Raw genomic sequence first — 25,581 nt, forward strand, 5'->3', positions numbered from 1 at the left:
AGTGCACTTTTCACATCATGTATCCATGTACACCGCAGCCTTCTTGAAGAACTTAGCAAGAAAAAACATTCCAAAGGTATCAGCATTTATTAAACTCTGCACATTCTGGGGCATTCTGAGGATGACCTCTGTGGCTACAAATTCAGTGGCAGATTTTCAAAGGTGCAAAGAGGAGTTAGGGGCCAACTCTCATTGATTTTCCATGGGAAATAGGAACTTTGTTACCCTTTGCGCTTTTGAAAATCTATCCATCAAAAGGTATCAAATATATTCAGAATTCCTTTAACCAGAAGACCTTAAAAACAAGGACTGTAAATAGCATGGGGTTACATTTAAGCAGAGCCCTGAGTTAGCCCTGAGTTAAGGGAAAAGTGGAAGTATTCAGCCTCAGGTGGATCTCAGAGAAGAGATTATGTTTCAGGAACCACAGACATTTCCTGAGTGACACAGCATGCAAGGGACGTGCACACAATATACCATCTCTTGATAGTACAGCCTGTTTTCACCAAGCAGCACTAACCAGCACATGTGGGAGAGGGGCCATGGTGCTATCTTTGGGATGATTTATGTTCTCTGTGAGCCCTGGAGGATGCAGTCCCCATATGTCCCACACAACCCCTTCTCCCTCATAATAGAAATCAGGGGATCCCACATTACTTTTGTGGTTTACGTATCGCTTCTCATTTTCCCAGGAGTAAATCCAGCATTGGAGTCATCTAAAAGGAATCTAAATCTTGCATGCTTCAGATCACAGTTCTTTGGTATCTCTGTCATGCAGGGGACAGGAATGGCGTAAGAGAGAAGCAAGTATGGAGATCCACTGCTATGCTGCATGACACCACGGCCTCTCATGGAGTACAGGAACTACAGCAAATACTCCAGTTCCACAAATCCCTTCCTCTCCCTACCCTATCTCCAGCACTCAGCCCAGCCACTTGTGGTAGGATACTCCCCTAAAAGATCTAAATTCAGTTGGCAAGCTGATCCCTACTGAATCTCCACTGAATCCTCTAGGGATGAATTTGGTTTGATTTCTCTTTCTCCTCATGTTTCTCAGTTTATTTCACAGTAAATAGGTTTATTTCATTGTCTTTTCCAACAGGGTTTCTTATTTTCTCCCTTATATCTTCCTAATTTCTCATGCAGTTTCCCCTCAATTAAATCAAATGATGCCCATGTACATATTCTTCCAAGTGGGGCAGTCAGTACATGCATGTTCTGATAGCAGTATCAGGTTACGACACTGGAAAGCTTTTTACGCTAGTGAACTCTGACATGTGTCTGTGGTAGGAAGAGAGCCTGAGACATGAGCCCTTGTATCAGAGGCCTGGTATGAGGTCTGAGGCCTGGGCTAAAGTAGTCAAAACCTTGCTGATATAAAGCAAAGTTAAGTAGTGAGCAAGAGGCAGATCCTGCTCACAGAATTTGGCAAGGATCGAGTTGATATTTCAAAAACACATATTCCTAAGAGGTGCTAGGCACAAAATACTCATGGAAACATATTCCAGAAGGGTGGTATCAGAAGACCCCGATAAATACATTCCCCAAAGATAACAGGAACATGATAACCCATTTTAAGGATAGGTCAGGATGACAGCACGATGAACAGAGATGTTTTGATCAAACCTACAGGTATAAGGCAATGGGTGGCGCCCTAATACATCAGACGGTGGCACCCTGATATGTCAAGGGTGATACGTAACTTGTTTGTATTGGTGAACAAAGATATACCTCAGAGGGAGTGCCTTTGTCCAGCCGAGGGAGCAGTGGAAAGTCCCGCCACTGGCTGAGCTGCATCCATAGTCACGGTCATATATGTACTAGTGCAACTGTAGACATTAGTCTGAGGAGCTATTACCGTGCATTAACGGATGTTGTGGTCATTGGGCGGTTCGCTCAAGATCTGCTGTGCCAGCTATTGTGCAGAGCTGGAATAGCACACAGGGAGAACACACACACAGCTGAACATCTGACGACAGTGTCTATTTCCAAAGCAACTCTCTTTTAATCTCAGTTTTCACTTGCACATTGCATTCCTTTCTATTGCTCCTAATATTTGCTGATTTCAGTCATGAATGAGAACTCTGGAGAGCATAAGACAAAGTATATTTTGGCGGATATAGAAGTATACGAGGAAGAATTTGTTGGCCTATCTGCTCCCCTCTGATCTGGAGTAACCATATCGAATACTGCAAGGACAGTATGACCCAATCAATTCCTAGCCTCTCTGCTAGATTATTCAGAGTGGGGCTAATTGGTGCCACTTGTGATCTGTCCACTAAGAACTGATCTAAGTTAATTTTGCACAGGGCACTGATTTGGTGGTATTAGGTATTAGCAACTTTCATTCTCTACTGCTCTGGAAAAGATTCTAACCAGTTCCCTAACAATAAAAGATTTGCCACCCCATTACTCATCCCTTGGGTTACTAAAGTCCAATCTTGCTTTTCTCACTTCCGTAACTGTTGATGGCTCTTGTGAAGGCTTTTTTACTGTTTTCATCTTCCATATTCTTATGGAAGATATTTATGAGGAAGGAAGCAGGGAGATCAAAATAAGCAATTATACTGTTGTAATAACCCTGACTACATAGAGTTTGTAATTATTCGCACTAGCATGTTAATTCACCTCACATGCTAACTGTACCATGAATCAAAGTCAGATAAGCACCTTCTGGATACCACTCTCTCATGCCAGAAATCTCTCGACCGATAATGATTAAACTGAAATTAAAGAGGCACGTTCTAAGCTGACATTTGCTTTATAATGATAACCAAAACACATCTGTAGGTTCCTATGTTGGAAGGCACATGGGAACCTAAACAAAAAATAATGCATAAACAATCCACAATAAATGTTGCCTGGTATTCTAAAACAATGTTCAAAACATTACAGATTCCAATAGTGTTACTAAGAGGTTGGGGATGTTACTTTGTTACTATTCTTAAGTTTAAAGTTCTACAGTGTTCCAGTCATCTAAGGCAGCGGTTCTCAAACTTTAGCAAGCTGAGGACCCCCATTTTGATTTAAAATTTCAGGGACCCCCAAACCCTCCCACTCAGCCCTTGCCACAACCCCTTCCCTGGGACCATGCCCCTGCCCAACCCCTTCTTTGAGGCCCTGCCCCCCACTCACTCCACCCCCCTCCTTCCTTCATTCGCTTTCCCCCATCCTCACTCATTTTCACGAGGCTGGGGCAGGGGGTTGGGGTGCAGGAGGGGGTGTGGGCTCTGGGAGGGAATTTGGGTGCAGGAGGAGGTGCAGGGGGTGGGCTCTGGGAGGGAGTTTGGGTGCAGGGTGCAGACTCTGTGCTGGGGCAGGGGGTTGCAGTGCGGGAGGGGGTGCAGGCTCTGGGAGAGAGTTTGGGTGTAGGAGGGGGTGCAGGGTGCAGGCTCTGGCCTGGGGCAGGCATTGGGGTGCAGGAGAGGGTGATGGGCTGTTGCTTACCTTGGGATGCTCCCGAAAGCGACCAGCACATCCCTCTGGATGCAGCTCCTAGGCGGGGGGTGGGGGTGGGGAGGGGTGTCCAGGGGTTTCTGCGCGCTACCCTTACCTGCAGATACCGCTCCTCAGCCAATGGGAGCTGCAGAGTCAGCGCCCAGGGCGGGGGGGCAGGGCGTAGAGACCCCATGGCCTTCCCACCAGGATACATGCCTGCCGCTTCTGGGAGCAGTGGGGAGCTGGGACAGGTAAAGCCTGTTTCCCAGCATGTTGGAGGCGTACCTGGGAGGGATGGGGAGGAGTTGAGGAAGGGAGGAGTTTCTCAGCAGGGCCCGCGGACCACCTGGATTCCCCTCGGGGACGAGGGGTTTGAGAAACCCTGATCTAAGGTCTAACATCCCTTTTAAGGTACTACAGTAATTATCCAAACTCCTGCAATAAGACTATTTTAAAATGGAGCATTTTGGACCATTACTATGCATTGCTATTGTGATTTAGTTATATAAGCTTAAGTCATATAGGCAACCTCACTTTTTGATGAAATAATGTAGTATTCTAAAGCAGTTTTCCAAAATTCTGCAGCTTAAAGTAGTGAAATATTACAGGATTTAGGGTCATTACTGTAATACCTTTTAATAAGCAAATAGCTGATAGAATCCAAAATTATATCACCAAATCCCAACCAATCATTAGGCCTCAAGCCCACAAAATGAAAAACAGGAACAATGGAAATTCCATAATGGATCAGACCAGCCAGACATCTAGTCCAGTAGCCTATCTGTGACAATGCCCACTCCAGATATTTCCAGGGAAAGAAGACAGCTATGGGATACTCTGTCCCTTAAGAAAGCTTCTTCCTTACCTCCAAAAGTTAGAGGTTAGCTTATGTCCTAAAATATGAGGAATTATGTCCCTTCCAAACTACTATTTATTTATTTACTATTATAACTCTGAATATTTTTGCTATCCATATAAAGGTCCAATCCTTTTCGGAACCTTGCTGAGCTCTTGAACTCAATGTACTATATCAACCCTGCTCCTGTTCACAATAAACTTAAGAAGGAGACAAAAATATTGAGGCCTGATATTTCAGAGTGATGAACATGCATTGAAGTCATGAATTAGTAGCATCTTACATATTGATGCAACAGATATGTTCTGACCAAACTTTGAGATGGTGGGGGAAGACCATTTCCTTTCTTCCCATTGTCTTGAGACTAACCAGACAGAAGACTTGGTTCAGCTGAAGTTAAGGTGGAAAGTCCATTTCAGGGATATGGATGATCATTTACTTTGACAAGAAGAGTATTTGATAATGTGCAAAATATAATATTTTGAAAAAATAATGACAGCCTAGTAACATGAGGTCTCCCTGCAAGGTCTTATATCAAACCTTTACTGAAACATAGGCATAAGTCAGCATTTTGGGATGTGAATTAAAAGGTCTACTTATAGGGCCCTCACCACTGTATTATAATAGCAAGGTCTCAGTATACTGTGTTGAGCTGGCTTGTTGATGGATAACAGTATTACATAACCATAGTGACTGCAGGCTACATCCACCTGGCATGTTTTCTTCTGAGAAAACTTCTTTCCCACATTTATTGGAGCAACATATCCAGCTAATAATGAAATGACACTGAAGCATGAGAGTCCATTTTGCATTATTGCATTTGCAGTTACTAACTGAGTCCAAATTACTCCCTTGTTCTGTTAATAAACAAAGAGATAGGGAGAAAAGGGAGACAAGAGAGAAAAAGTTAATGCTGTGAATAGCCTGGAGTCCAGCAAATGATGGTTAAACTTCTTGTCCTTGGTAACTATGGAAACCCCTTAAGGTAAGAACGGCACACAGATACTTTATGGCCTGCAATTTACAAGCTGTTTATTTAATTATGATGGAATATGAGACTGTTAGGGACAATGCAATTATCATACTGTGATAGAATTTTGGATACAACAAATAGATACAGAGAAATAAGAAGTTAATTTTTTGGAAAATTACTAGTTTTATTGGAGTTTTATGCAACTGCAACACATTGTTTTTTACTGGGATCTGAGATTCTGAAGGTGGATGAGAAGCCAAAATTAGCAATGTGACATTTCTCAATAGCGTCCTTCAGCAGATATATAGCAATTACGTCCTTTCTGTGCCCAGTGAACAAAACCAAGGTCAGATTGTATTTTCAGTTAAACCCTTGGTGTTAGTAAAGTGCATCACAGCTAGAATAGCAAGCACATTATTACCAGATCTATCACGGCTGACCGATGAATAGGTCACAAGAGCTCCTGCATACAATATTTGTACAGGTTTGAATATTACAACCAAGAAAACATTTCAAGTCAATGTAGGAGGTACCAAGTGAAATAAAATTAAGAGTGAAGCTCTGTGATGACTCAGGGGAAATACAACTGCTCACAAGTATTTCATGGGTGGGAACAACAAACTTTGACTTGATACTATACTCTCTTTGGCTGCACAAGGATTATAAGCTTAGGCACCAGGAAATGAATTGTTTAAGGCTCAAAAAGGAGGATGCATTTAGTATCAGAAACAACTGTCTAGTGGTAAGATCTTAAAATGATGATTTGCATTCCACAGTGCCCTTGACCAGAGGACATTAATGAGATAACATATTTTAATATAGCCTCATAATACCCCTGTAAACGAGGAAAGTAATATTATCCCTATGTTATAGCTGGAGAAACTGAGGCACAGAGAGATTAAAATGACTTGGGGTCAGTGAAAAAGGCGGGAAAATAACCTACATCTACTGATTCTCACTCCTACAAGAACATACTTCATCCATATTAGGCTGTCAAATGATCTTCTAGGTGAAGTTCTGTCATTTTCTTATGACATTTAAAATTACTTTGGTAAAACCATTAGAAAATATACTGTATTCTATTCTATTTTATATAAGTTTTTGTGCTATCCTCATCACTGTAACATTTGAGCACCTTCCAGTCGTGCATTAAGAGATGTGACTAAAATATGTCACATGTAATTTGTTCTATCTCTAATCCTCTCCCCAGAGAAGAATTGTGTATGCTGTGGAGTGTTTTCTTTTGGTAGTGTTTATTATTTGTTGGTTTTTTGTACATACATGCTGCTATGCATTTATATCAGACAAGGCAAGACTGAAGAATTATGCCTCACACTTGGAGCAGAACATGTTGAGATTTGTGATAGTTCTTAGTTCCTCTGGGAGTTCATTCCATATTATTGGACCAGGCCCTGAGAAAACGCCAATGATCTTCATCTTAATGGTAGAAAGTTCTATTGTGCTCAAGGAGTGGAGTATTCATTACAAAGCCTGACACAATTTTTTAGCTATTCTGGGCCCAGCCTACTGAGTGCCTTGAAAATACATGCCAAGATCTTGTACTTGACGCAATAGTTTATGTGAAGCCAGTGTAGAGGACAGATCTAATGTGCTCGCAATAGAGTGTGCTGCACTGTTCTGTACTAGCTGGAGTTTTGTAAGGGCTGATGGTTTCAGGCTCTGGTTTATCACATTGCTGTAGTCCATCTGAAAGGTTATGAAGGTGTGAGTAACTGATCATCCACCCACCATCTGCCCACATGCGACAGAGTTTTCTAGCCAACTAGAGATAATAGAAAGTGCTACTCAGGGATACGAGAGCTTAGCATCAGTGAGGAATCTAGGAGAACACCTAAGCTACAGACTGAACTGATTAGTTGTGAGTGTGAACCTTCAACCAAAGAAGAATGCATTGTGGCTGCAAATTCTTCAAACTCTTCCTTTGCCCACCAGCGTAACCTCTGTCTTGCTTGGGTTCAGTTTCAGTCAGCTGTTCTTCATCTGTGAACTGATCTCATCCAAGTACTGGGCCATTTTGGTGGTTGGGTATGTTCATATGTGGTGAAAGATAAGTATAGCTGTGTGTCATCTGCATACTGATGCTGGCATTTGAGCCCATGTCATTTTACCAGTTCAGCTAGTGGTTGCATGTAGATGTTGAATAGAACCAGACAGAGAATTGATCCTGTGGGCCTCTAAATGAGAGGTCTAGTGGCACAGGTGCAGTTTCACATCACTACTCTTTCGATGCGTCCCTCCAGGAAATACTTAAATCATTCTAATGCATTCCTAAGAAGCTTGCCACCTCTCTCACAGAGAGCAGTATCTCATACTGCTTGAAAAAAATCCTGCAGTAGCAGGAAATGGACTAGATAAGTGGTTCTCAAATGTTCTCATAGTGTGGACCATGTAATAGGCAGGTTTTCTTCTGGCCACCTTCCCACTAATTCATGATAGTGTGGACCCAACCTCCTTTCCTAATCACAGTCACAATAACCACTTATTTTTGATTTCCATCTTTATTTCATCAACAGCAATTTCTGACATGGTAAACTATGTAATGTAATTATTTCTGTCTCATATGTCACGGACGACTGATAATCCATCAGCCACAGTTTGAGAACCACTGATCTAGATGACCTATTAGGTTTCTTTCTATCTCAAGCATCTGTGATACTTCAGTTTTACCTGATAGTTTACTTTGTGGCAGCACTTGGTAAGGGTGAGAAGGCATACCTGTTTTATATATTCCCATGGTAGGAACATGATTGGTAAATTGATGAAATTGTCATAAATTTACAAATATACATTTACTTATTGGTCTATTGCCTACACTTTGAATGCCCATAGCTCACTGAAGTAATTGTAGTAACATTTTGCATTTGACCAAAGGGAAGGTACATGTGGTAGAAACTGAGATCTCAATTCAGCCAGGTTCTTAAGCATGTATTCAACTTTAAGCACATGAGTACTTTGCTGACCTCAAGTTAAGCACATCTTAAATTCCTAGCTTACATTCTCAACAATCTGGAATGACTTTGTGTCCAACTGATCATTTATTCAGAATGCCCAAATGATAATACAGTTTCCTTAGATCATAACCTAAATACAGGCCTCAATCATGCCATTGGGTCCACTAAGGGAAGACTAGGGATGAAATCCTGGCCCAACTGTAGTCAGTGGGAGTCTTGCCATTGACTTCAATGGAGCCAGGATTTCACTCCCAAATTTAATAAGGTTTGAGTTATGCAGATCCAATGGCAGATTTAGGGCCATAGTGATATCATTGCTGTAAGCTGCAGTGATTTGGTACCATTCTTGTAGAATGCAGTTAGTGGGGGAAAATTTTTAAACATTTTAATTAAAACTTTCAGAAAATATAATCATTAGCAAAATATGGTAGGGAGTCAAGACTCAACCAAGCTAAAAGTATAAAGTTGCTATACATGAAAGAGTGCTATGAAGTAAAAATGGTCTAAGACTTAACAATTATTAAGAAATTAATACATATGATTCTGAATATTAATAAAAGACTCCAAGCTATTATGCTTGACAGCTGTAGCCCTTTAAAATGTATATATTATATGAACAGAGTAAGTCTATGGGTCAATACATACTTGAAAATTATCTTTCCAATGAAGTATAAATTTGATGGCTAATGTTATTAGAGTGCCTACAAATATTCCTGTTTGCAGTAAGCCTTTCTTTTACTCATGCTGATTTATATATCAATAGAGATACTTTTATTATAGGCAGGGTTGGTAGCATCACCTACTATTAAGGTTGCCTGACATTTCTTGTTATATGAGCCTATATTCAGTTGTTTAGAACTTTGCCAAACTTTAATTATTTGAGATGAAGTTTTCCATGCCATGTGTCTGACTTTTGAAAGAAATCATCCAAAACAGTTCCGCTCTTTCTGAGAACAAGGCTAGGGAAAAAATATATTGTTTTGTCCAAGCTAAAAATTCTGGTGACCTTTTCTTTGAGAAGCTCTAGTACCCACAAGCTTTGGAGCAGGGTCTTGGGCAAGGAATGGCCTTTGTGAGATGTGCCTTTGCTCACGCCCTGAAAGTCCACCCAAATATAGCCACACTATAAGCCTTTGAAAAATTGCAGTTCCGCATACTCAGAAGAGACTTAGATTTTAGTAGCTAAAATCCCAGAGGGTTCAATCCAAACTGGGCATGCTCCATCCTGTGTCACACCAGGACTTTCCCTGCAATTGTAGCTCTGGGGTACTGCGGGCCAAGCCAGGTCCAGTTCCAGACATTTGAACTGAAAGCAAAGATCCTGTCTTTCCTGTGCTCTCAATGACCCCCTGATAGCCTGGGCAGCATGGTGGAGGAAGATGCTTGATTCAAATGCAGAGAGGACAAGAGCTTGGCCTCTGTGAATGGAGGAAATAGATTGGGAGAAGGAGCATTAGGTGGGAGACTGGAAGTGGAGGCTGGAAGAGCGGGGGAGTGAGAAACTAGCACTGGGATTGGGGTGGGGGTAAGACTAACATTTGTTAGGAGACTAGAACTATGAGTCAGGGAATGAAATGGGAGAAACGGGAACCAGTAGGTAGGAGGAGATTGGCAGGGCGAGAAAACTTGGACTGAGAACTAGTGGGCAGAGGCAAGGAGATAAAGGGGGAATAAAAATAAATTTAACAGGGAGCAGGGTACAGGGGAAAAATGGGCAAAGGGACTAGGACAAGGGACAAGGAAAATGGACAGGAAGCCTGGGGAAAGAGATTGGGAATGGAGCCAATGGGTAAAGAGAACTTGGACAGGGAGGGTGTCTGCAGGCTGGGGGTGAAAGAGACAGATTGGATGAGGGTTTGGGGCACGGGGGCTTGGGCTGGCTGGGCAAGGAGCTGGGGTGGATGGGGGAGATTGAGAATGGTTAAGTCAAAGAGATGGAGTGGGAGTAGGAGGGAAGTGGGATGGGGCTTTGGAGGGGTGAGATTAGAACTGGTTGGGCAAGGAGAGTAGGGTTGGGATGAGAATGACAAGGATAGGAGACTGGGACTGTCTATGTGAGTTGAATGGGCCTGGGATGAGGAGCCAGGGGTGAAGAAGGGACAGGACTGAGACTGAGACAGGGACGGGATGGGGCAAAAAGGGATCAAGCTTGAGAGGAATGGGTGAGTCTGTGCCCACTAGAAAACATTCCCCTCCAGAGCCTGGAATGAAACCCCAGATTCTTGAGCCTTACCATCCCTCTGCTGTCAGCAAATATCTGTGAAACTCAGCAGCAAAATGTGTGTCTCAGTCCCCTCTAGTGCTGGTCCACTCAGAGGATGACAACCTACTACTGCTATCTGTTAGCTCAAATGGCACAAGTTTGGGTTGTGGATCTAGAGATTCCAATCCTGCTGATGATTCATGTGGGTGTCAATAAATGCTCTGATTTGGAATGTCTGTTTTTTCAGTTTTCAAACACCTAAGAAACAATGCTAAAAGAGCATTATTAGGTTTGCTAAGTCAAGCTTTCAAAAGTCAGGAGATACCAGAATTAAAGTTGCCTGTGTATTCTGCACACTGAATGGAGGGGATCCTGTGGGGGGAAAAATAACATGTGCTCATATAATTAAAGACTGTATAATAATAATACATATGCAGAAGGGGGCCTGGCATTTCCTAAATTTTGAGTGTGTGACTTTGAAACATTAATAATGTTCTTTTCACATAGGTTTGTGTGTATAATTTATTTATATCTATAATGGGCTTTTTAAATAATTTTTAGAATATAATCCAACATTTTATCCCAGAATTATTTAATTTAATATAAGGATGATAGCCAAAACTGAGGTTTTGGGAGCTTTACTGTTTAATCAGACGTCAATACTGAGTCATTCCAAAACAGAGCATCCAGATCTCTTTACCTGAGGATTCCCCTGCGTCTATCTGCATGCATGCGTGCGTGCATGTGGCTGGAATGCCAATGAACTCCAGAAACTTCTGGCTGATGGATGGCCTTAAATGGACATTGTTTAGAGCAGAAGGCTGAACTTGCCCCATGATCAGAGAGACCATCCTCCACCATGTCATCTATTGCACCCAGAAATTATTGGGCTCAGCTGAGGATTGAAGCCCAGGTAATTATTCAGATAGCTCCAAGGAAGTGAAAAATAGAAGCATCATTTGCTTTCTTCCAGTCTTCTGAAACTTCCCGAGTGTTCCAAGATTTAATGAAAATCAGGATTAGTGACCCAGCAACATCCTCAGCAATTTCTTCTAAAATTCTTGGATGTAAGTTATCCAAGCTGCTGATCTTAAAACGTCTAAGATTGGTAGGTGATATTTAACAGCCTCCTGAGTTACTATTGTGATGGAAAGTGTTTAATCATATATGATATGATATGGCTACATCATCTATTTTTTTTGTTTGTTTAATGGTTTTCCTAAATACAGAATAGAAATATTTATTGAACACTTCTGTCTTTTCGACATCTACCATTTCCATCTAGTAATGGACGAATACAATTGAAGAGGGTTTTTTTGGTCCTACTATACATACAACCCCTCCTTTTTATTGTCTTTAACTCTGCTGGGCAGAGATTTCGCTAAATATTTTTCAAATCTATGCCACCCAGCATGGTTAAATCTGCATGACAAATGACAAAGACATTTGACTACTGCATTCATCATACAACTTTGATCATATCATCTGTATTCTGCCCATTATTCTTTCTTCCAAGGACTACTGTTATCATTACAAAGCTCTTCAAACTGCATCGTTAGAAGAAGAGGAGTCTGACAATAAGATGATTCCTTTTTTCTCCCAAATGCAGAATTGTACTCCAAATCAATAATGGTGTGAGACTTAGGAAGAGCAAAATTTACTCTTGGACCCAGGACTTGTTTAAGGTCCAATATCTTGGGACTTATAAAGACTAAAAATGAGAATTCTATCTGACTAGGAACCAATGAATGCCCTTACCAGTGAGATAAGACACTTATTTCATGTTCTGGTAGATTGTAAGATATGGGACCATAAAAATATGATATTATTATCTAAAGGAAATATTTCATTTCCCATTGTGGCCTGTACAGTTGGATACATAGAATGTCAGCACTTTACAGGGCCTGGTATATGGATCATCATCACTGGAGGTGCTGTTTGCAGCACATCCTCGATGGCACCGAAATTTTGTTCATTTAAATCTAGGGTATTTTTCACCATGCACCTGGCATCCCCAGGTATATGTACTTGTGCACACATATACGGTGATGATTATTACCAAGTGGCAATGGGTGTCCAGCCACATTCCGACAGAGCAGTCTGAAGGCCTGCGTTATAGAAAATTTGCAAAATTACAGCCTTTTCCTCCTTGTTACTCCCAACAATGTATTGCTTCCCTCATGCCTCCACAATCCAAGAAAGCCCAGGAACTGACATGATATGCCAACAGTACCTATAACCAATGGAGAGGTCTATAGCGGACCTGGCTGTTGGATGGGGACCTAAATCTCTAAGATGGATATTAGCAAAGGCAGGAGGTTTTCTGGGTATCAGAGTTACAAAACAGGCATAGCCATAGGAACCTGACTTACTAGTAAGACTATAGCTCTAATTCTTTAGTCTCTTTTTTCTTGCATAACCTGAAAAATAATTAACCCTTTACACATGAGCCTCTCCCTTTCCCCTCCCTCCCCTCCCCCATCCACCCCCTGGTTCTGGGAAGAATGTCACAGAGAAATCACTTGGTTCTTTTTTTCCCCCACTCTTCCACTCCAGAAAGTGCAAGGGAATCTTTTCCCCTATGATTCTATGAATTCTGGGCCACTCCTCAGCTGGTGGAAATTGACACTGCTCCGTTGAAGTCAATAGAACTATACCAATATACAGCAGCTGAGGTTTGGGCCCCTTATTATTTTCTGAATTGGGATCCTTAATTAAAACTGAGAAGTTTAGATAACAAATTACTAATATGAAGCACCCTTTATAAAAATAGGCTGGTACTGTTAAAGATGATATAAACACATTTGTTTTAATTGTGTTAATTAAAGAGATCTGCATTCAGATTGCTAAAATGCTGGAAGGGGGATAATAACACATCAGAAGGCTGCATTTATTTTTAGTTTGTAAAAATAAACTTTGAAAACTAGTTTTTTTTTTCTCAAATGATAAGCAATCCCCTTCCTCCCACTCCTTATTACCATTTGATGCCTCTTTGCAATGGCAGCTGCAAAATAATATACAACAGGCATGCACTATGATGAATCAAGAGGGGTCTTTATCTACAGCCTTTATAATGTGTTATGTCTGGTGTGCAAGGGATTTAGGAGGCTTTAAATTGACTAATAGATAACAATAGCTTACATTTATATAGCATCTTTTATCCTGAAGGATCCCTGTGGGCTTTAAAAATACACTGATAAACAACATACATATTGTATTAAGAACACTCTATTCCCCACTGAAATGCAGCCATTCTGGGGAGAAATATAGCACCTGATAACAATGTACCACAACATGGCAGGAAGAGATGAAGAATACCATATTAAATTCAAACTGCAAAGGGAAATTAGGGAGATACAATTGTGACGTTGCACTCCATATGATTTTACGAAAATATGCCAATGAGTGTGAATATAATGTAACTGGAATATGCTTCATGCAAAAGGTCTCTTGTAAGGTATCATTACAAACCTTATAATCCACTGAGTGTGGTCATTCTATTTGTATAAACGTATCATTCTTGTATCTGAAACTAGAAATATGAAATATAACTCTGAGGTCCTATTGTAATTATGCAAAGCGTGGGCCATTAATGGTGGTTTGGAATCTTTATGGCTCACATCAACTAGGACAACTGGTTATAAACAGCTCTGTTTACTTGCAAGCCTTCCTGTGAGTCAGGCCAGAAAGAATGAAGGCTTGGGGTCTCACAGAACATGTGACTATGTCACCTGGTACTGGAATCCATCTTAAACCTGGGGCTTTTCCATTTAGAAGGAGGGGTGGGGACCCAGAGAGAGAAAAGATCCCCACCTTGTGCCAAAATTATATAAGGGGGTGGAACAGAACAAAGGAGGTTCCAGTCATTAGAAATCCCCTAGTTACCAACTGAGCTAAAGCTAACAAAAACTGTACCGGGGAAAGGATTGGGTCCAGACTAGGAAGGTGTCTAGTCTGTGAAAGAAGCTTATTGGAACATCTCTGAGGGTGAGATTTTATCTGTAATCAGTTTCTTAATGTATTAGGCTTAGACTTGTGTGTTTTATTTTATTTTGGTTGGTAACATACTTTGTTCTGTCTGTTATTACTTGAAACCACTTAAATCCTACTTATTATACTTAATAAAATCACTTTTGTTTATTATTAAACCCAGCATAAGTGATTAGTACCTGGGGGAACAAACAGTTGTGCATCTCTCTCTATCAGTGTTATAGAGGGTGGACAATTTATGAGTTTACCCTGTATAAGCTTTATACAGAGTAAAATGGATTTATTTGGGTTTTGGTCCCCACTGGGAACTCTGTGTGTCTGAGTGCTGGAGACAGGAGTACTTGCTAAGCTATTTTCAGTTAAGTCTGCAGCTTTGGCATGGTTCAGACCCTGGGTCTGTGTTGCAGCAGGCTTGCATGTCTGGCACGACAACGCAGGGTTCTGAAGGCCCAAACTGGCAGAGAAAACAGGCTCAGAGGAAGTCTCAGCACATCAGGTGACCGTCCCAAGGAGGTCTCTGTGACCGAACCCATCACAACAATGTAATTACAATTGAAATTCAGCCAAGGCAATAGGATTAACATCTCTGCCATTGAGGAAAGTGAAATAGAAGCTTTAATGACCACAGTGGAAAGGACACCTCTCTTATATCTCATTTCAAAGATAGTATCTCCAATAGCACAGTATTGGAGTACTGTCTCCGGACTAGCTAAAAGGGAAAGACTCCCTCGTATTGTCACCAAATTCATTTCTTGCAACCCACTGTGTTTTCCTTGGATGTCTCCCATGAAAGTGGTGAGCAAACACAATGTTGCTCAGTTTAGGATACACAGCAAACTAACTATCCAAGGGGGTCTGAGCACAATTTCATTACTTGGTGGAAGCAATAGTAACATATACATATTGGTACCCAATCTATCCCTCAGACTCTACAAAGATATGGACTAGCTAGTCTCTGATATCTATCTTTATAATCCAGAATATGAGGGATTATTTGAGAACTGTTTAGCCATTTAGCATCCGATGAAGTGAGCTGTAGCTCACGAAAGCTTGTGCTCAAATAAATTGGTTAGTCTCTAAGATGCCACAAGTACTCCTTTTCTTTTTGCAAATACAGACTAACACGGCTGTTACTCTGAAACCTGTTGTTTAGCCATTTGTTATCCTCTCTCTCCATACAAGTGAAGAAGTGTAAACAGTGTAAGAAATCAACTGTCATCTAGGGGGTACCATTAAAATTCAATATTTACCTCCTTGGGTACCTGTGGTAACTACTGTATCAGCCTATGCTGAAAATGGGTGACTCCATAGCATCTCTGCAATGACAAATACTGGGATTTAAATTCCTCACTCTGGGCAGGCACAAGAACAAGAGAATACAACCACAGCAACATTTGTCTCTAACCATTTAATGGTGTCTAAGATGGCAAAGTTCTCTGGCCTCTGGAAGCCACCCTGGGCTGGAGCCCATCAGTGAGAACTGCAAGACTGCAGTATCCTGCAGCCAGAGAGGCCATATTAATGGTCTCTCCCGAAGATATTACAGCAGCACAACAATGCACCTTTCAGTTTAATTAAGAGTTTGTCAAGCATTTCTAATCTAAAACCTTGGTTTTTTTTCTTCAAAGGGATACTAAATATTCCCTTTAAAAATGCATTTCCCTGCAGTTTGGCATCCAAGTTGTCAGTTCAGTTGCAATTTATTTGTTCCTCTCAAACACAGGGCAAATTGCTTAGTCATTTGAAAATTACTTAGCAGCAAAAAGCACAGCTTTTTAAATGGTTTGGGGGGGATTTTTTTTCATTGTCAAGCCCCCTCATACTCACAGTAACAACATCCTCATTTTTCAAAAATTAAACCAACAGCAATTAAGTGTGAGAAAGGTGCTTGCTACGCTGAATTTGATCACACTTCACTCCTCTATTTCATTTTCCGGGGTTTACTGAGAGGTAAAGGAAGAAGGTAACATGCACTGAGAGACATAATTTGGGCACAGACCATCACACAGGGAATACACAAGCAGTGGCTGATACTTCTAAAAGGGTTTAGGGTGGGGAAACTGTACTGCTCTCCTCCCCCTGAAGCCATTCAAGCACCCTCTATGCTTTAGGAATCTGGTTTCTGAGTGGGGTCTTGCATCATCTACTTCATAACTTGCAAAGGAACAATGCTGATCCATCATGGAACTATCTGCAAGAAAAAAGTAAGAAATCCCCCCCCACAGCTATCTGAGAATGGGCAGTATGGATCTGGAGACAAATTCCAGAGACATCTGTGCTAGGTAATCTGGGGGTCCATGGAGTATCCCATCCCTTCTTTCTCCCTTCAGCTGTGTGAGTTTGCAGAGGGATCCCATGGAATGCTCCATGCACTGCTTGAGGCCATGCCACTCTCCATTCCACAGTGGGCCAAACCTTAATCGGGTAAGTTACTTGAAACTCCTTGGGTTCAGACTTTCTTGTGCCACTGCACATGGGATAATCTGACCCTTAGTCTCTCAGAGTATAGAAAAGAAAATAAGATTGTATTATATATTTTATGAGATGATATGATGATGTATCCCCCCCATCTCCACTTGGGATTACAATGCTTGGAGACATTTCTGGTCCCTGTCTCAATGAGAATTTTCCATTGAAGTCAATTGAAACAGAATAGAGCTATCAGACCTCTGGTGCCTGTATAGAAGAAGCAACACAACCATTGTTGGGGCTATGGATGTAGGTCTAATACTTTGTGATACGAACAATGACTGTAAAAAGTCCTCACATTGGTGTAGCCACAGTTACTGTCAAAAATACAGCTCATAAGGCAAATCTTCAGCTTGTGTAAAGTAATGTAGCTTCACTGAAGTCAATGGATCTATGCGAGATCATACTGGCAGAGGACCTGGCTCCATATAGCCATTCAGACAGCCTCTCACTCACATTGTCCAGTCATATCCTCTTGTGTTTTAATTAATATGCTGACTAAGGACAATTGGGAGCAGCTGGAAATATATTTAAAAAAAATAGTATTCATTGTCCTTTTCTTTGCCTCATAGTGCTCATTGTTGGGAGTTGTTGGCTTTTTGTTTTGTTTTGTTTTTGTTTATGTTTTTCCCCTCTGCTTTTTTATTCATTCAAGTTTAATGTCCTTATTTATTAAATATCAATGTTAATTAATCCTCCGATGCTATAGGCGCCCTAATACTTAACTAATTAGTATTCAGTTCATGGTATTTGGGATAGTCTTATCTAGTGCAATCGTTCTCAAAATTGTTGGTCTTCAGACCGCAGAATGACCCACACAATTATCCTGCAAACCTCCATGGTACTTTTCCATAGCCCTTTGGATTGATTGTTGGATTTGTATCACAAGAATCAGCAACAGGAGGTTTGGGGGTTCTAGGGAATAGGTCACAAAGGGCCAGGTTTTTGGAACTGGTGAGGGTGCTGTCTCCCCAGTGGAAGCAGTTAGAACAAGAAATTTAGAATCAGGACATTTGAATTCCTTTCTTCACTCTTCTCACTATGGCTTGCCAAAGTTGCTTGGTGAGTAGGTGACAAACTCAGGAACAATACTCATAGGTCCTAAATCCAAGTCTTCTCCTCTAACCACCCATGACACTTACCAAATACCACGCCAGTCATGCAGTTTACTTTTCACAAGCAGGTGTGACATTTTTCAGTTTTTTAGAGGTCCTGAAATGAAATGAACTGATTCTATTTCCTGTTTCCCTAGTCACTTTACTCAAGGGTAATTGATGGGCCATTTATCAAGAGACCGATTAAGGAGAGTCCAGAACAGAAATTATAATTGCTCCTTCCACATGTTCCTATTAAGCTGCTGCCTACCATATTGCCCACAGACAATGCCATACTCCTTACCAATAGCACGTTCTCTTGTGTGATATACAGAAACCTTTACTCTTGTTTAAAGTTGCAGATTCGTTTTAAACATGAGTTAACAATACATACTGGAGTCTTCCATGATCTTGAATGTTTGATCTTAATAGGGTATGACTGCACATCAAACGAGTTAGAACAAAGTGTGCCAAAATATCAGGGCTGTATTAAAAAAGGTAACCACAATCTTTGATGTTTTGATTCCTTTCTTATTCAGACAAAGGCAAGTGTGAGCTAATAGAATTTTTCCTGTTACTCAAAGCAGCAGGCTGCAAAATCTGGAAACTACAAAAGCATTTTGCCAAGAGACTGTAGCTCAGAAATTAACCTAAGGTTGATTGAAGGCCTGCAGTTTATCGTCAAAAATCATATTTAAAAGTATGATTTGCTGTAGTTTATGGTGTCATTCACAAATGTAAGCAGAGGGAAAATGATTCATATTCCTTTAAAAGGGTAGAGTTCTAGGCTTTCTGGACAGGAAAATGGCACATGTCCAAATAAAACATTCTTTGTCCCCTTTCGCTCCCCCCCCCCTTTTTTTCTTTTTTGCTATAATTATGTCTGTTACTCCTTTCAACTGTAGCTATGTTTAGTGTTTCTGTCTGTAGTATCTAAGAACCGGTGGTGTTTAACCCTTTGGGATTACATGCATGCATACCAGGAGTGGGTGTGGAAGAAATATGCATCGATGCATTTTTTTATTATTTGAGCATATTTTTGATGATCACATAATAGTAGGTGAATATTTTATAACATTTTTTTCCATCGGTCATTGAATAAACTGTTCACAAATAAATGTTTCCATTATTCAATCTGCTATCCTCTTAAAAAATGCAGGGAAGAGCCTTGAGGCTTGCATAAGGCCTTTTAAAATTTTTAACAGAGCTATACAAACCTTTTGATAATGCCACACTCTGGTTCCTCCTTGTTAAATAAAGCCAGGAAAATCTTTTAACTCACAGATTGCTTAAGTGACTATATAATAATAATAAAAATTCTTGCACACTGCACAAATTTCAGCAAGGCCTAAAAAAGAAATGAAAACTACATATATATTCTAAATCAATTCCTATTTTATGTATAAATGGTTTTAATTGTTCTGGCCAAATATGCACTGTCACAAGGTGAGCTATAGCTCCGTTGCCACAAATGAAAGCAGATAACATCTCTTATGGGATTAGTGTGGGGAGGGATTTTTATAGCAGCAGGGGATTTCATTAACAAAATGAAAGATTAGATTTTTGCTTCCCTTCAGAAGAAATGGATGCTAATAAAAGCCCATTCTCTCCTTCTCACATTGATCAGACAGAGAAGTTAATAATGGCATTGGCTTGCCTGCATATGGAAGGCAACGTAAATCAAATCTTCCATGTGATTAAATGCGTTTAGATCTTGGTCAGAGACAGGCACAGTGGCTATGAGAAGTTACGGTGGTGTTGATGGAAGGAAAAGGTGCACCACATACTGGAACTTGCTGTAGAATGTCCCTACCATATTGGTGCTCCATGTGGCTGCTTGTTTCAGGCACCCCTGCATATCTACTCCTAATATATAAGATATTAATCATTGCTATAATGTGTGCTAGACACTTGACAGCACTAGTAAAAGGATGATGTTCTTGCCCCCAAGAGACTGCAGTCTGATTGTAGATGTGATACAATAAATGGGTTTAATAAGCTGTAGGGGAGGGATGGGGTGAAGATGAACATAGTAAAAAGTTCATGTAGCTGCTCAATAGCTATGCAGATATTTTAGTAATACAAATATGTTTTTTTTGGCTGGGATTCTCAAAGGAGCGTATGGGAGTTAGGCCTGGTCTACCCTACAGTTAGGTAAGCATAAGTTGCCTTTCATTGACCTATGTTTGCACTTGTCTACCCTCAGATTTGTCTGACCATGTAAGCACCCTTCACAGCGATGCAGTAAAACCACCTCCTCAAACAGTACGGAGCCCTGCTCAACCTACTGAAGTTGACGCAGTGCGAGTGTAGACACTCCATGATCTGTGTCAACGCTAACAGTCCATCAGCAGCTGTCCCACAATGCCCCATTTACTATGACAGCGACCACTGTGGTCACTGTTTTAAACTCTAGAGTCCTGGGGTCACAGAGATGGGAAGCCATCCCCTGCCTTTTCCTGGTTGCCCACCTTGGCAAGCACAGCGAGAGCTCTGGGAGAGTAATTTCTACCCTGTAACACATTATGAAGATTTCCCAAAAGACACTGCACCAGATAGTGGTGCGTGGCGTACTGGAAAACATAATTCTGGTGAGGACATGCAACACTGACCCAAGCAACCAGGTATGTGTGTGTCCAAGTGATATAGAAACTTTGGCACCAATATAACTTGAGTCAACCAAAGTTTGTAGTGTGGTTAGATGTCCAACTCCCATTGGATTCCAGTGGGACATAAGAGCTAACTCCCTGAGGCTGCTTTGAATTGCCTAGCCTATATCTCTATCTATAGATATTATTGCCTCATGTCTTGTAGGCTTTGTGGGAGAAGTCAGGTGTAAGGGAGATTTAAATGAAGTAGTGGGTAGTAGCTAAGAAGAATGCAAATGGGAGAAATTCCAAAGCTATGGGTAGATTGGAAGAAAAATAAGAGGTTCATTATGGGGAAGTGGACAAATAAGTCTGGTCACATTTACATTTAAGAAAAAAGGTGATACCAGAAGAGATTAAGTCAGATTTGTATGCAGCAGGGAATTATCCAGGGCATTGAAGAAGAGGACAAATATTGAATAAAAAAAGGAGTCAGACTCTAAAAGCACTATTAAGGGACAGAACTAGAGTTGTTTGTATTGAATTTGGCCCTATTTTTGTTTCCAAGTTATCTACAAACTTATGGTGAGTTTCCTAAATGAACTTCTTATTCATTATTTCTAATATACAAACCATATTCAGGCTTATGGGTTTTTCACCACTATTTACATAACTATGATATTCAATATTAAGTATTCAACACATTCAGTCACATGTGTGACTGATCAACAGTCACCTGGTATGGTGTCTGTTCCACACCTGGATAAACTCAAGTGAGTGCTTCTCATGCAACTGCGCACAGTCATGCATGGATTTGCAAAGATAAAAATCTCACCCCCAAACAAACAAATATGGTCACTTATTTTTGCTACAATGTAAATACAATAGCGCACAAATGTGGTTGGATGGAATGATGAGTTGGATTTTGCAAACATTGTTGTGAATAATTTCCCCACTATTTGCCCAGACATAACACACCTGAATAGTGTGTGTCACATCACCCTCTAGTGGGAACTCTACAGAGGAGAAAACAACTTACAACTTGCTACAGCTAAAGGAGTTACTCCTTTAGTACAAGTAGTGAAAGTCTGTGTGGCAGTGATGAAGACTGCAGATTCAAACCCTTCTGATGAAACATGCTGGGGGTCATTGCACAATCTATGATGAAGCAGATTTGATTTTGAAGCTCAGCAGAGAAACTTCCTGCCTCTAGATCATGGAGTTAAATGGTCCTCCCCTATAAAGGGTCAGCTGAAGATGGAAAAAAAAGCAGCTCTACAGAGTTAATTACTATAGCCAAAGCCGGCTCATTAGTACCATTGACTCATGTGGTGTGAAATCACAACTGAAAAGGTTCCACACCAACTGAGTACACTCAAAAGATTCTCTTTCATAATTATGAATGAAGTGGAATCTTTGATTGACTGTTAATTACCTCTTTGACTCACCTGAATTATCTATAATGTAAGAGCAAAGCAGGTAGACAATAAGTTATGTCTTCTTGATACTTATTTGATTCTGAATTTTTTGTTATTCTATTCCATTCTCCCCTCCAAAAAAACCATGAACAAAACCTATTGAACTATAGCCTGATATACAACGTAATGCAACATACACAATACTTTTGGTAATAATAAACTGGACAGAGGCCAGGAAAAACTTTTCACATCCCCTAGGGGAAAGACTTACAGTATTTAATAGAAAATGAAAACGTTACTATAGTTTAAAAAAAATTCCATAGACTTTAATAGAGAATGATAAATTTGCTATAGAATTCTATAGGGCGGCTCAACAATGCTACAGAAAAGAGCATGCCCAATTAAATTTTAAGGTTGAAATGTTGATCCGCAATGAAATCAAAAGCAAAATTGTCACTGGCTTCATAAGAACATAAGAATGGCCATACTGGGTCAGACTAATGGACCATCTAACCCAGTATCCTGTCTTCTGACAGTGCCAAATGCTTCAAAGGGAATGAACAGAACATGACAATCATCAGGTGATCCATCCCCTGTCATGCAATCCCAGTATCTTGCAGTCAGAAGCTTAGGAACACCTAGATCATGGGTTGCATCCTTGACCATCTTGGCTAATTGCCTGATGGACCAATCCTCCACTAATTTATCTAATTCTTTTTTTTTAATCCAGCTATAGTTTTGGCCTTACAACATCCCCTGACAACCAGTTCCACAGGTTGACTGTACGTTTTGTGAAGAAGTACTTCCCTATGTTTATTCTAAACTTGCTGCCTATTAATTTCATTGGGTGATCTCTGGTTCTTGTGTTATGTGAATGGGTAAATAACACTTCCCTATTCATTTTCTCCACATCATTCATAATTTTATAGACCTCTCACAGTCCCCTTAGTCCCCCCTCCATCACAGTCTCTTTCCCAAACTGAGTAGTACCAGCCTTTCTAATTTCTTCTCATATGGAAGCTGTTCTGTACCTTAATAATTTTTGTTGCCCTTCTCTGTACCTTTTCCACTTCTAATATATCTTTTTTTGAGATGGGGTGACCAGAACTACATGCAGTATTCAACATGTGGGTGGCATTATGATGTTTACTGTCTTCTTATCTATCCCTTTTCTAATGGTTCCTAACATTCAGTTAGCTTTTTTGACTGCTGCTGCACACTTAGCAGATATTTTCAGAGAACTATGCACGATGACTCCAAGATCTCTGTCTTGAATGGTAATAGCTAATTTAGACCCATCATTTTGCATAGATAGTTGGGATTATGTTTTTCAATGTACATTACTTTGCCTTTATCAACACTGAATTTCATCTTCCATTTTGTTGCCCAGTCACCCAGTTTTGTGAGATCCCTTTGTAAGTCTGTGCAGCCTGCTTAGGACTTAACTATCTTGAATAATTTTGTATCATCTGCAAACTTTGCCACCTCACTGTTTACCCCTTTTTTGTTGATCCTCTCAAAGAATTCTAGATTCAGTAGGACCAGGATTTGACCCTGTATGTTTTTAAAATAACTTCTGTAGAACCCTGTTTAATTTCTACAGAACCATGATGTTTCCATCTGTATGAAAAACTGGAGGATTTCATCAGAGATACAGATCCCATCTCTCTCTGACACCCTCTCCCCACCCCACTTCTTCCTTGTATCTCTGTTTCATAGCTAAATATACAGTCACAAAGAGAAAAAAAGGGGTGAGTGACTCTTTGGAGAATACAAATATTGAGGGCAATAGAAGTAATTTATAACCTGAAGGATAAAATCATTCTGGAGATGGGTGTAATGTCTGAAACATTTTTTTTTTAAAAATCTTACTTCCTGGAGAGATTGTGAAGTCCTCTTTTTCCCTCCAATAGGTAATTTTCAAAGTAGCATCCCTCTTATCCCCAATCCTTCCTCTCTTCTCCAGTGCACACCAGCTGGAAAGATGTGGGAAGCTGCAGAACTGCCCTAGGGAGCCCTTCATGGATACATACTGGAGGAGGTGAAAACTGCTGGTATTAGCTGTTCTCCTTGTTAGCAACAGCTTCTTTCCAAAGCTGGGATCGAGGGTCCCAGAACAGTGTTTTACAACACAGAATGAGTACCTTGGCCAGATACTCCCCTTTTGTTAATGTTCGTTCTTAGCAACTTCTTCCAGCTCCCACACTTTTCAGAAGAGCACATCACGACTTCTGACATACACTGTTTCTTCCTGCTGAGGGCATTAGCACAACTGATTATGTGATCAGTTTAAGGGGTTAATACACACAGAGTACATACAAAATACATATGCACACATACACACAAAGAGTCAAGGACTGGAATTAGGGCCTCAAAGGAAAAAATTAAAGCACTTAGCTACTGAGTCACCATAGCTCAGCTTTGTTCCAGGGTAGTCATATGCAACCCATTAATTTGAAATCTAATTATGCTCCACTGCTAAGCACAAATGCACAGAGCCTTATACACCCAAGGAAATACTTCAAAGTGCTTTGCTCTGCAGAAACATCTGCAGCACCTATTTTTAACTCAAGGACGCAATATTATGCCTTCACCGAAATTAAGCTAATCTGTGTACAGTGAACCAACCGAACATAATTCTAATTAGTGGTGTGCTGCATCAGAACGGAGCCAGAGAGAAAAGGAGAATTCCATTCAGTCTCCAGGTACAATCAAAATCCTCATCAAATGTGTCTAATGTTTGTTCTTAAGGGATTGAAAAATAAATGTTTTAACAAAATGAAGCTGTTAGCTCAAACCTTTAGTTACTGTAGTTAATGAATGTCTCCAAATCCCAGTTTGTCTTTCAGACTGAGTAGCCTTGGAAAACAGGCCCATCAACCAAAAAAACCAGACTCTGCACATTCACTTTAATATTCACCTCAGCCTTCATACTATCAAATCACCTGGAGAGGCTTTCTTCATTTTGTAAAGTAAGACATTACTATCTTTGTGAAATGTGTCATGGGATCTTCAATGGTCACAAATGATCATATTCTGGGTTTCATGTCTCATTTGAAAGATGACACCTCTAGCAGAATAGCATCCCCTAACTCCAAGATGGGATATAAATTTGTGTGGACTGGTACGGGACTCAAGTAGTAAAGAACTAATGAAAGGTAATGTAATTAATACAAATTAGCAGGAATTAATGAGAGACAGATTATGTCAAGTGAATTTGATATCTTTTTATGAGATTACAAATTTGGTTGATAAAGATAATAGTGGTGATGTAATATACTTAGTATATACTAACTCATAAGTCTTAAACTTATTGTAACTGCAAATAGGAATCATCACTGAGCAGCTCTGTTTCCAGTGAGTTCCTGTGGGAATCAGTTATTGGCCCTGTTTAACATTTCACATCTTATAAAGAAAACATAAAATCATCACTGATAAAGTTTGCAGATGCAACAAAGATTGGGAAGTGGTAAATGATGAAGAGGACAGGTCACTGGTTCAGAACCATTTATGTCGCTTGATAAACTGGGCACAAGCAAACAACATGCATTTTAATGCAGCTAAATGTAAATGTATACAT

General features: G+C 40.4%; 1 protein-coding gene across 12 annotated transcripts in view; it reads right to left on the reverse strand.

The window, feature by feature from the left end:
• The window catches only part of LRRC4C (leucine rich repeat containing 4C), an 846,136-nt gene that overhangs the window by 11,289 nt on the left and 809,266 nt on the right, over positions 1-25,581 (reverse strand). The window lies entirely within an intron of this gene.

The sequence above is a fragment of the Lepidochelys kempii genome, chromosome 6 (assembly GCF_965140265.1).
Source record: "Lepidochelys kempii isolate rLepKem1 chromosome 6, rLepKem1.hap2, whole genome shotgun sequence".
NCBI classification, from domain to species: Eukaryota; Metazoa; Chordata; order Testudines; family Cheloniidae; genus Lepidochelys; species Lepidochelys kempii.